The sequence below is a fragment of the Vulpes vulpes genome, chromosome 4, assembly GCF_048418805.1.
Source record: "Vulpes vulpes isolate BD-2025 chromosome 4, VulVul3, whole genome shotgun sequence".
Taxonomy (NCBI): domain Eukaryota; kingdom Metazoa; phylum Chordata; class Mammalia; order Carnivora; family Canidae; genus Vulpes; species Vulpes vulpes.
In genome coordinates, this window is record NC_132783.1 from 55726523 (window position 1) to 55736730 (window position 10208).

The window sequence follows — 10208 nt, forward strand, 5'->3', positions numbered from 1 at the left end:
TTTTTTTTATATATAGCCAGGAGCCTACATGGTTATGTAGTAGGATATTTGTAATTCCTTAAGTAAAATGCAATGCATTCTTTCTTTGTTAGCTTTGGGAATTGACATTAAATGTAAATCTATTATCTTTATATATCTTACTTTTATTTTAAGCAAGAAATTCCTAAAAGGAGGAACCTGGGTGGCTTGGTTGGTTGAACATCTGACATTTGGTTTTGGCTCAGGTCATGATCTCAGAGTGTGAGATGGAACCCTGTGTTGGGCTCCTGCTCAACCTAGAGTCTGCTTGAGATTCTCTTACCCTGTCTCCTCCTCCCGCTCTCCTCTCCCCACTCCTCCTACTCTTTCTCTCTCTTTCTCTCTCACACACACACACATGCTCTCTAAATAAAGAAATAGAATCTTAAAAAAAAGAAGAAATTCCTAAAAGAGACTTACCATTTCTTCAGTACTCTCCTAACCAAAAAACTTTCAGTGGTCTTAGCATATCATGATATATTTTGAAATAAGTTAATATTGTATTAGGGAGTCAGATTTTAATGGTAGTCATATGCTTGAATTACTTTTGTGAAGGAAGGAAAACACCTCTATGTCAGGTCTTGAAGAGAAAGGTCTGTTTGTTGTCTTAACCTTTTTAATCTAGAAATTATTATATAATAATTTAATAAACAACATGCTAACAACAATAATAATAACAGAATAATAATAAACAGAAAAGATATCTTTGTACTGCTTTGCAGATTGACCCAATAATTTCTGTTTTAATAATACTAGGACTTATTTTCATTTATGTAATGCTTTTCATGTTTGAATTGCTTATCTAAAATTAATTAATCCTAATACTAAACCCTGAAAGGCAGATAAGAATTATCTTCATTTTACAGATTAAGTCAAATGTACCATATTCTAAATGATTAATGCTTTGAAATCCCCAATATTAGATGGTTTATGTTCTTCTGGAAGCATGTGGAAATACAAATTTACATAGTAATTATGTGTTCAATTGTGCTGAGGAAGCAAGTGGCAGCCCCAGATAATCTTTTAAAAGAAGATACCGATAATGTACAAAATGGAGGAAAGCAGTTTTAAAAAAAAATCCTTTTGAATGATCATATTATTATTCATATATATTGATGCCTTCCTCAGAAGTCCTCCAAGCTAAATATAAAAACAAACAACCCCTCCCCCCACAAAAACCTTGGTAAGTGTTGTTTAATGTACAGAATAAATTCAATGTTTGGTAAAATTTGCCTCCTGACAAATGGAAAAAGAAGCCACAGTCTGTTCGGAGATAACAATGATGTGCAGCCATTTCCTTATCATTTAGTACATAAATACTAGTATCGGGCTGCATTCTGGTTACTATAAATATACCTTCTGCATGAAGAAAAATTTATGTGAGGACAATTTGTGTTAAAAAAAGAAATAATGAAATATTAAGAAGTAATTCCCTAGCCTTACATTGGAGAAAGACTTGTATTATACCACTTCTATTTTTGAAACAAGCACTTTTTCTCTTTTTTTCATAGCAGAAAAACAAGTCATAATTCGTAAGTGAAAAATGAGAAAAGACAGATCTATCTATCTATCTATCTATCTATCTATCTATCATCATCATCTATCTATCTGTCACTTCCTCACTACTGTGATACACTGTGTTCAGAAGAAAGGCCATCCCATGCAAAAATAGAAAAGGAGGTGTCTGGTTGATGGTATTTTAGTTCACTGAGAACAGTTTCTTCAACACTGCAGGATATTGTGCAGAAGTGCCAGAAATATTACTATTTAGAGATTCAGGGATTTCTATTTCTGATAATATGGCATACCAGATATCTGGAGTAACTCTTCTTGTAAAGAAACTCTAAATGTCCTGGATAAAACTTAAAAAAAAAAATTAATGCTTAGATGACATATTTGGAAAATAAGGAAGATTGTTAAAATGACAAGAAGGCATGAATCAAAAGGGCAAGAAACAACCAGAATCACTTTAATGAGGTGTAAAAGAGGTATGGGAGACCAATTTTGGGATTTGTACAAAGTGGAAGGTTGAGCCACAAAACTAGATGTTGCACATCTTCAGTGAGTGGACAAGAAAAATCCCTGCCTTCTGGAGGGTGATGTAGGCATTCTTGCCTATCTCTGTCTTGGGTCTGTGGGAAGCAGGAGAAAATGTGTCCCTTGAGAAGTCTCCATGAGAAAGGCCCTTATATAGATTTTTTTTTTTTTTGGCCAAAATCCATACTATTATGGACTAAAAGATCTTTGGCTGAAAACGAAGGTGCTCTCAGGATTTGAGTGTTTCTGGACCCCAAGCAAAATCAAAGGCAAATCTCTGGAGGAATTAATTATAGCCTCAGGTCTCAATGAAATCCTGCAGATTTCAGATATGAGCAGATAATAAAAATTATAAAATATATGCAGAACCATGTACAAGAACCAGTAAAAATACCAAAATATAAAATCAGACCAGCAAAGACTGTGGATATTGGAATTTATCAGATGTCAAATATAGTATGAATATTTAATATTTTTAAAGAAGATGCAGGATACTATCAAAAGTATCATAAAGGACAATAGCCTACCAAAAATAAGCAATTAGATTTAAACAAAGAATAAGAAGGACTCTGGAATGAAATATGTAATAGTTTGTAAGAAACTCAAATAACTATTTACACAGCAGATTAGAGGTAATAAAAAAAGAAATAATGAAGTGTACCATGACCTGAAAGATAGTGATATACAGTTGGAAACTATGAAAGAGAGATACATGGCATGGAAGATAGAGTAACAGGGCATAGCACATATCTAATTGGAATCCCAGAGAGAGACTAGAGAAAATAAGGGAAAAACAAATATTTGGGAAAGATAATAGTGAGGATTATTAAAAAATTAAAGGATGAAACTCAAATTCTAGAGGCCTTGTGGATTCCTGAAAGAATCTTTAAAAATAAATCCACATGGAAATATATTTGAGTAAAACTGCAAAACTTCAAAAAAAGGAAGATCTTAACAGCTGCTTGATAATTACTTGCAATTTATTTCTGAATAGCAACAATAGGAAGCAGTGATGTTGTAATAAAACATTGCAGGGATTGAGATAAAAATATGTTTAACCTAGGGTTCTGTACCATGTAGAACTCTTTTTCAAGAACAGTTGCATGAGAGGTCCTCATTAGGGGAAATTCTAGAAGATTTACTTCAAGAAGAAGGAAAACAATCTCAGAAGGAAGATCTGGGGATAAGGAAAGGAGAGCAAAGAAAATGATAAACGAGTAAGATAAATAATAATAAAAAAAACATTGAGTATATTAACCATCAGTAACAATATCTAGTTTGTGAAGTACGAAGATGAAGATGAGAACAGTAGCTTTCAAGGTAAAAGGGTATGGCCTGAATTGAAGTACTCAAAGTCTTTATAATAATTGAGAGGAAGGGAAAAAAGTTATGTTGTCTGATATTAAGTAAGTATACGTTTTTAATTTTAAGGTAGTCACTAAAATAACAGAAGTAGAGTATAATATTTACAGCATGTTCGAGAGAGAAATATGATATAAGAGATTTCTTTATGTAAATTAGTTTCAACTTTTCAAGCTGTTGGTATATATTAGAGAACTTTGTGCAATCTGTTCCCCACATCTCAGGTGAAACATCTTAACCCTCTTTCTCTTCTGCCATCTTTTCCTCTCTTCTTTCCTTTTCTCTTTCTTTAGTCATTCTTGGGTACCTGATATGCAATAGGATTTAGGTAAGTGCTGCAGATAAAGAGATAAGACAAAGTTTCTGTTTGTAAGCAGTTCAAAGACCACCTACTCTCTAGCAGTTCTGAAGGAAGGAAAATTCTGATGAGACAAAGAAGGAATAATTTTGATCCATAGTAATATGAATGGAGTTTCAGAGTGGGCAATTATGAGAAACCAGAGAAGATTAGGAGGGTCCTACACATGAGCTATTTAACACAGTTCTGAGTTGTGGGGGTGACATAGACAGCTTTCATTGATTTGGAAACTACATTTGATCATATAATGAAGCTTTAATATTTTCCTTGAAAAAAGTGATCAAGCTGAAAAAAATGAAAAACTAGGTACCGACTCTCTGCAGATGTTTTTTCTTTTTCCTGTCCTAACATTTGTAGAATATTATGTATTGAGTACTTTACATTCCTTCAACTACTTCAATTCTCTAAAGTGGCATATGAGGTAGGTACTGTTGTTATCTCTATTTTAAAGATGGGGAAAACCAGGCTGAAATGGGCAAAGTGACCTCAATAAGAACATAGATGGTAAGGTAAGTGAACAGAAAGGGATCCAAGTTTAAATAAGTTGGAGATACATAAAAGTAAGGAAAGTTCAGCATACAACTTTTCTGATTTAGTTCCAAGATACTTAATGTATTACTAAAAGGAGGCTTCAATATGCAACATTTCTTAAACTTGCGAAATTGGTATGTTTAACCAGCACAACTTGTGGGATGCAAAGCAAACACATCTCTGAAAAATTTTCAGGGAGATGTATTTCCCTACCCCCTAGATGAAAACTTGACAGTGCCAAATTTTCTGGTCACTTGGTAATAAAATCTTTGGATTTACTTTAAGTTGGAAACAACATCTTGGGTCAGTAATTAAATATTCTTCTCTCTCCTAGCAGTGGCTAGTTGCAGGATGAGATTTCTCTCTAGTTGGCTGCTCTAACAAGATCCTCCCTCCATAGGAGCAGGAGGAAGAGGGGAGGAAGGGATGGAAAAGGAGGCAGAAAGTTCTTAATTTGCCTTGCAATAGCATACCTTTATGTTTTGGGGGTTTGGCAGATATCTAACCCTGGATCCTTCTCTTCTGGGTATTTTGGAAGCTTCCTTGCATCTTTTCTGACAGAGGCAGTGATGCTCTATTTTTCCTTGCTCTCAGCCTTGGTTTTTTGATTATCTGTTCCATACAGATCCAGTCTGTTGAGCCCTCTCACTTCTCTAAGGTCATCTTCTTGCCAAGTGTAAATGGCTTCTGGCCATTTTATTTTTGGGTGTCCCACCTCGGGAATATATCTACACCTTGGAATACATGTATATATTCTTTGGCCTAACAAACTGGGGTGTTGAGACCAAGCCAAGGTGGCCACTGCTCCCCTTTTCCTACCTATTGGAGCCAACTCTGATTTCTTTCTTATTAGCTTTGGTAGGTGGGAGTAAGCCTCCATTTCATGTTGTGTGCTCAACTACAGTGGTCATATATTATCCTCTCTTACTGGAACCATTAAGGTCCCTTTCATAGATTTGAAATGAGGGGTCAAACACCTTTTCATCCTCATCAGCACTCTTTGGTAATGGTAAGGAGTGGACTTTATAGTACCTTAAAGGGTCCCTTTAAATAAATCCTTACAAAACCTCTCATTCTATTTCATTGAATCTAAGAGATCCTCTATATTAGTTATTTATTGCTGTAAAAGAAATTATCCCTCAAATTAGCAGTTTAAAACAACAGACATTTATTATCTCACACTATTTCTGAGGGTCAGGAATTCTGGATCAACACAAGGTCATTTTGGCTAGGGACTTTCATGAGGTGGTAGTCAATGTATAGGCCAGACTATACTCACTTGATGTTTCTGAGTTGGGCAAGTCTTCTAGCCCCAACCCATGAAGTTGTTGGCAAGAGGCTTCATTTCCTTCCTGGCTGTTAACAAAAGGATTCAATTCTATCCCATGTGATCTATCCATAGAATTGTTCTTGACTTCTCCCAAAGCCCAAAGTCAGTGGTGTGAGAGAAAGACCAAGACAAAGCAGCAATATCTTTTGTAACCTCATCTTGGAAATGATGTGCTATGAATTCTGACATATTCTACTGGTTACATAGCCCATACCTGGTACACTGTGGGAGAGGACTACATAGGCTTTGAATGCCAGAAGGTGGGGGTCATTGGGCGCTATCTTGGAAGCTGGCTACCACACAATCTACTGTAAATGCACCATTTATGTTATATACCACTAAGAAAGAAAAAAATGTTGACAATTATGATATGCCATCAAGTGTAAGACATTTTAACTTCAAAAATGTTAAAATGTGAAAGAAAGGAGTCTTGAAATTGATGACATACAAACTACCTCCCTTGTGGGTAAGGGTATTTTAAAATCATACATTGATTCTTGATTATTTCTATTGAAAGCTACATCTTGGTCAACAATATTGCTTTAGACTTTTTAATCTATTGTATCTTGGGCATTTCAATTAAAACTGCTAGTTTTCCCATTCTCCTCCCCACCCCCAACCCCACCTATTTGCTTGAACCATTCTCATGCACGAATTTTCTGCTGAATGCTTTTTGGGAATGTTGTTCTAGTTTAAATGCTAGTTAGTTTTCTCTGCTTGTTTCTGTGCTTTAAATCCCTTTATTATTAAATATTAACAGAGTGCCAACATTGAGCTGAACATTGTGCAGATTACAGTAGGACACAGATACTCTTTAAGCAGCTTTGTAATCTCATTTTATAGTGAGGATAAGTTACAGCAAACATGATGAAAATATCTACTCTACTGGATAGTAGAGAAAATTTTTGATTTAAAATAATTTGATAAGCTAGTTCAAATATTTAAATTACATCTTTGAAGGTCTGATGAGCTATACAACTTCTGTGACTTATTTAGAAGTGTTTACTTAAGTAAATTCAGGTTAATAATTGTGGCTGTTTTAGTATTATCCACCAATATAATTTGATACTTTATAACTACACCAATATCCAAATATATTTACATTGGGTATTTATAACTATTTTTCAAATTTTAGAATGATTTGTAGGGAAGGGTGTATGTGTACTAGAAAGCACGGACTCTGAAGTCAGGCAAAGCTAGGTTGAATGTCTTTTTCACTCATTACTAGTAGTGTTACTGAGCCCAATGTTAGCCTCTTTGAGCTGTAGCTTCTTCTGTAAAATAAGCACGATGTTACCTTCTTTACTAAGAAAGATTAAATAAAGATTAAATAAAACAGTTTATGTAAAGTCTTAGACTATTTATTCCCTGATGTATAGTAGCCCCCAACAAAAGGTAGTTATTATTATTATTTTCCAAGAGGTAGTGCAGAATTAGATGTGTTGTTCTGGCTTTATTAGATCTGTTTGTTCTTTTGAGGCTATAAGAACACTTAGAGAGTGGGAACTTGGGTGTTGGGGCAAAGTTCACACTCTGCTTGTACTTTTAATCTGAAAAGGACTTAAAAGTCTAACATATAGTAGCAGATTAATTACTTTGAAAATAAATGCTTTGGTAAACATAATAATAAAAATTACATTTATAGACAAGGGAATGTAACTATATTATCTTTAAAAAGGGAAATTCTAGGGATCCCTGGGTGGCGCAGTGGTTTGGTGCCTGCCTTTGGCCCAGGGCGTGATCCTGGAGACCCAGGATCGAATCCCACGTCGGGCTCCTGGTGCATGGAGCCTGCTTCTCCCTCTGCCTGTGTCTCTGCCTCTCTCACTCTCTCTCTCTCTCTCTGTATGACTATCATAAATAAATAAAAATTAAAAAAGGGAAATTCTAGCATCGTATTTGTATTTCTCTAAATATTACAAATGGCATACTTGACAGTAATATAGTATACAATAGAAATAATGAAAATATAGGAAATAGTCATAATTAATTTAGTCCTTTAGATTAAACAATGAGAGGCCAAAGTACTGAAAAGGAAAGAAATACAGAGATTTTTTTGAAACTGACATTTGAAATGTACCAATCTTTAGTATGGCTTAATTTAGACTGAATCTAGAAAAACAGATCTTACTTTATTTGTGACATATGTTTAAGATACAGCTGTCTGTGAGAGCGGTGGAAGAAATAAGTTCAAGTGTAGAAAGAAACCATAAGTTAAGCAGTGCTCAAGTCATTAAAATGGATGGTTTGAAGAAAGATCTTAGAAAAACTGAAATCTCCCACAGACAAAATGGATGTGTTTTTAATAGTCTAATGAAAATACTAAAGTTATGAGTTTCTTTTTATTTGGGAAAAAATACTCAAAGTCGTTTCAGATGTATTATTTGATTATATGATATATATGTTTAAACTTAAAAAAAATATTTACTTGAGGTGAGTAGGAGGAACAGAGAGAGGAGAAAGAGAATCCTCAAGCTGACTCCCTGCTGAGTGTGGAGCCTGATGTGGGACTCAATCTCAGGACCCTGAGATCATGACCTGACCCAAAATCAAGAGCTGGACACTTAACCAACTGAGCCACCCAGGTGTCTCTATATTTAAATTTTAAAAAATAAGCTAAACTAATAATACAGCTTCTGGTGGAGACACATTTTAAGATGTGGAATTGTGTTGGAACTAATAATTATTTTGTTTTAAGACTACCACTGTATTATCTACTGTTAAACCAACATGCAATATTTTGGGAAATTAAACATTAGAAAAAAGAGGGCATTCATTTTTTCTTATTCTTGTTGACCTTTTTCCTGGATTCAGTGCCTCTAAGTGTTGATTCTTCCTTTCCTTAGCTTTCATCATCTAAATGCCTTCTTGCCTGTCACTCCTCCATTTCCTTGCTGATACTTCTTTCCCCTGACCCTGAATATGGGCTCAGCTCTTGACAACCTGCTCTTTCCTCACAGAAGTCTTTCCTTAGGAAGCTTATTGAGATGCTCCTTAAATCTTCTACCTTGGCTGTGACATTTCCACCTGACATTTATTTCCCCATCTGCCAGTAGACCATATTTCTTATGGTCGATTATGTCTGAGTTACCTAAGTCACCTATAGCTTTTCTCTCTTCTTTGTCTCCACATCAAATTGGTCACGATTCCTTTTTTCTGATTCACCTTCAGATTCACAAGACTCCAAAACCCTGGACTCAGGCTGGTTTCTTAAATATGAGGGTAGGATGGGCTGGGGGAGGTGGCCAAGCATAACTTATAAGGTGGATTCCTGAGATGAGGCACAGATTGAGGTCAGGCAGCCACCCCAACTAGGCCTCCTGCGTCAAGCCTCTAGACAGAGCATGAGAATCTAAACTAAGGCAAAATGAAGGAAACAGAACCTAAGACTTGAAGAAATGGATCTGAGGTGGAGGATGGGAAATCTGGTGGAATTTCATGAGCTGTCAGGATATCATCATTGGTATTGGTATACAGTGTCTTCAGCCTTATAAAGGGGAAGATCTCACAGAGGCATTCCCTTTATATGAATTTTCCAATAGTCTCTTAATTAGTTTGTTGACCTCTCAAGGTCCACAGGACCTCATTGCTTTGCCTGGCAATGGAAGCCCAGCAAACCTTAACCTACTACTTACTTATATGGGGCCTTCATTCCAGGAAAACCAGGCCACACTACACTGCACTACAGTAAAGCCCCACACCATTCTCACACTATTCCTGAATTATTCCCTTTCACAAAAACTAACATCCATATTTTATTTTGTGATGTAAAGTTCCAGTTTTTTCTTTCTTCTTTTAGTATAGACAGAAACACTTTTATTATTATTATTTATTTTAAAAATATTTTATTTATTTATTCATGAAAGACAGAGAGAGAGGCAGAGGGAGAAGTAGACTCCTGCAGGGACCCCGATGTGGGACTCAATCCTGGAACTCCAGGATCACTCCTAAGCCAAAGGCTGAGGCTCAACTACTGAGGCATCTAGGTACACCGAAACACTTTTATTATTTAATAAGCATTAAACCAGAATGTAATGTGTCTCACAAGCAATATGCTCAGACATTCAAAACAAAGAAAAAAATCTTGCTTCCCCCTGCCTTATAGCCAAGTAAATACAACCCATTACATGTATGCTTTCAAGATAAACAATAACTAATCTTCCAGGGGACTTGATAGTGCCATTTGTCACACATAGTTCTTCCTAACTGCATCTGCTGATTGGGATGATTATCTCTTAGCTTGTTGATTTCATCCAGAGGAAAAACAAACTTCTCATATCTTCATGACAAGAGGGAGTTTTGTAAATTGGGAGAAAAGTACCACTGAGGTTATGCTCCTATCCTCCCACAGGAACTGGGAGACAGAGAAAGTATCTCTTTTGATGTTTATATTTCAAAAAGATGGCTCTCAGGTTCTTGAAAAAGATATTCCTGGTTCATAAGCTGAAAAAAAGAAAAGAAAGAAAAAGGCCAGTGTACAAAAGACCTATCTTGTCTTCAAAGGGATAACTTTTAAAGACATGAGAAAGTACTCATAAGTATTCTAAGGTAAATACTCAGACAAAACAAAAG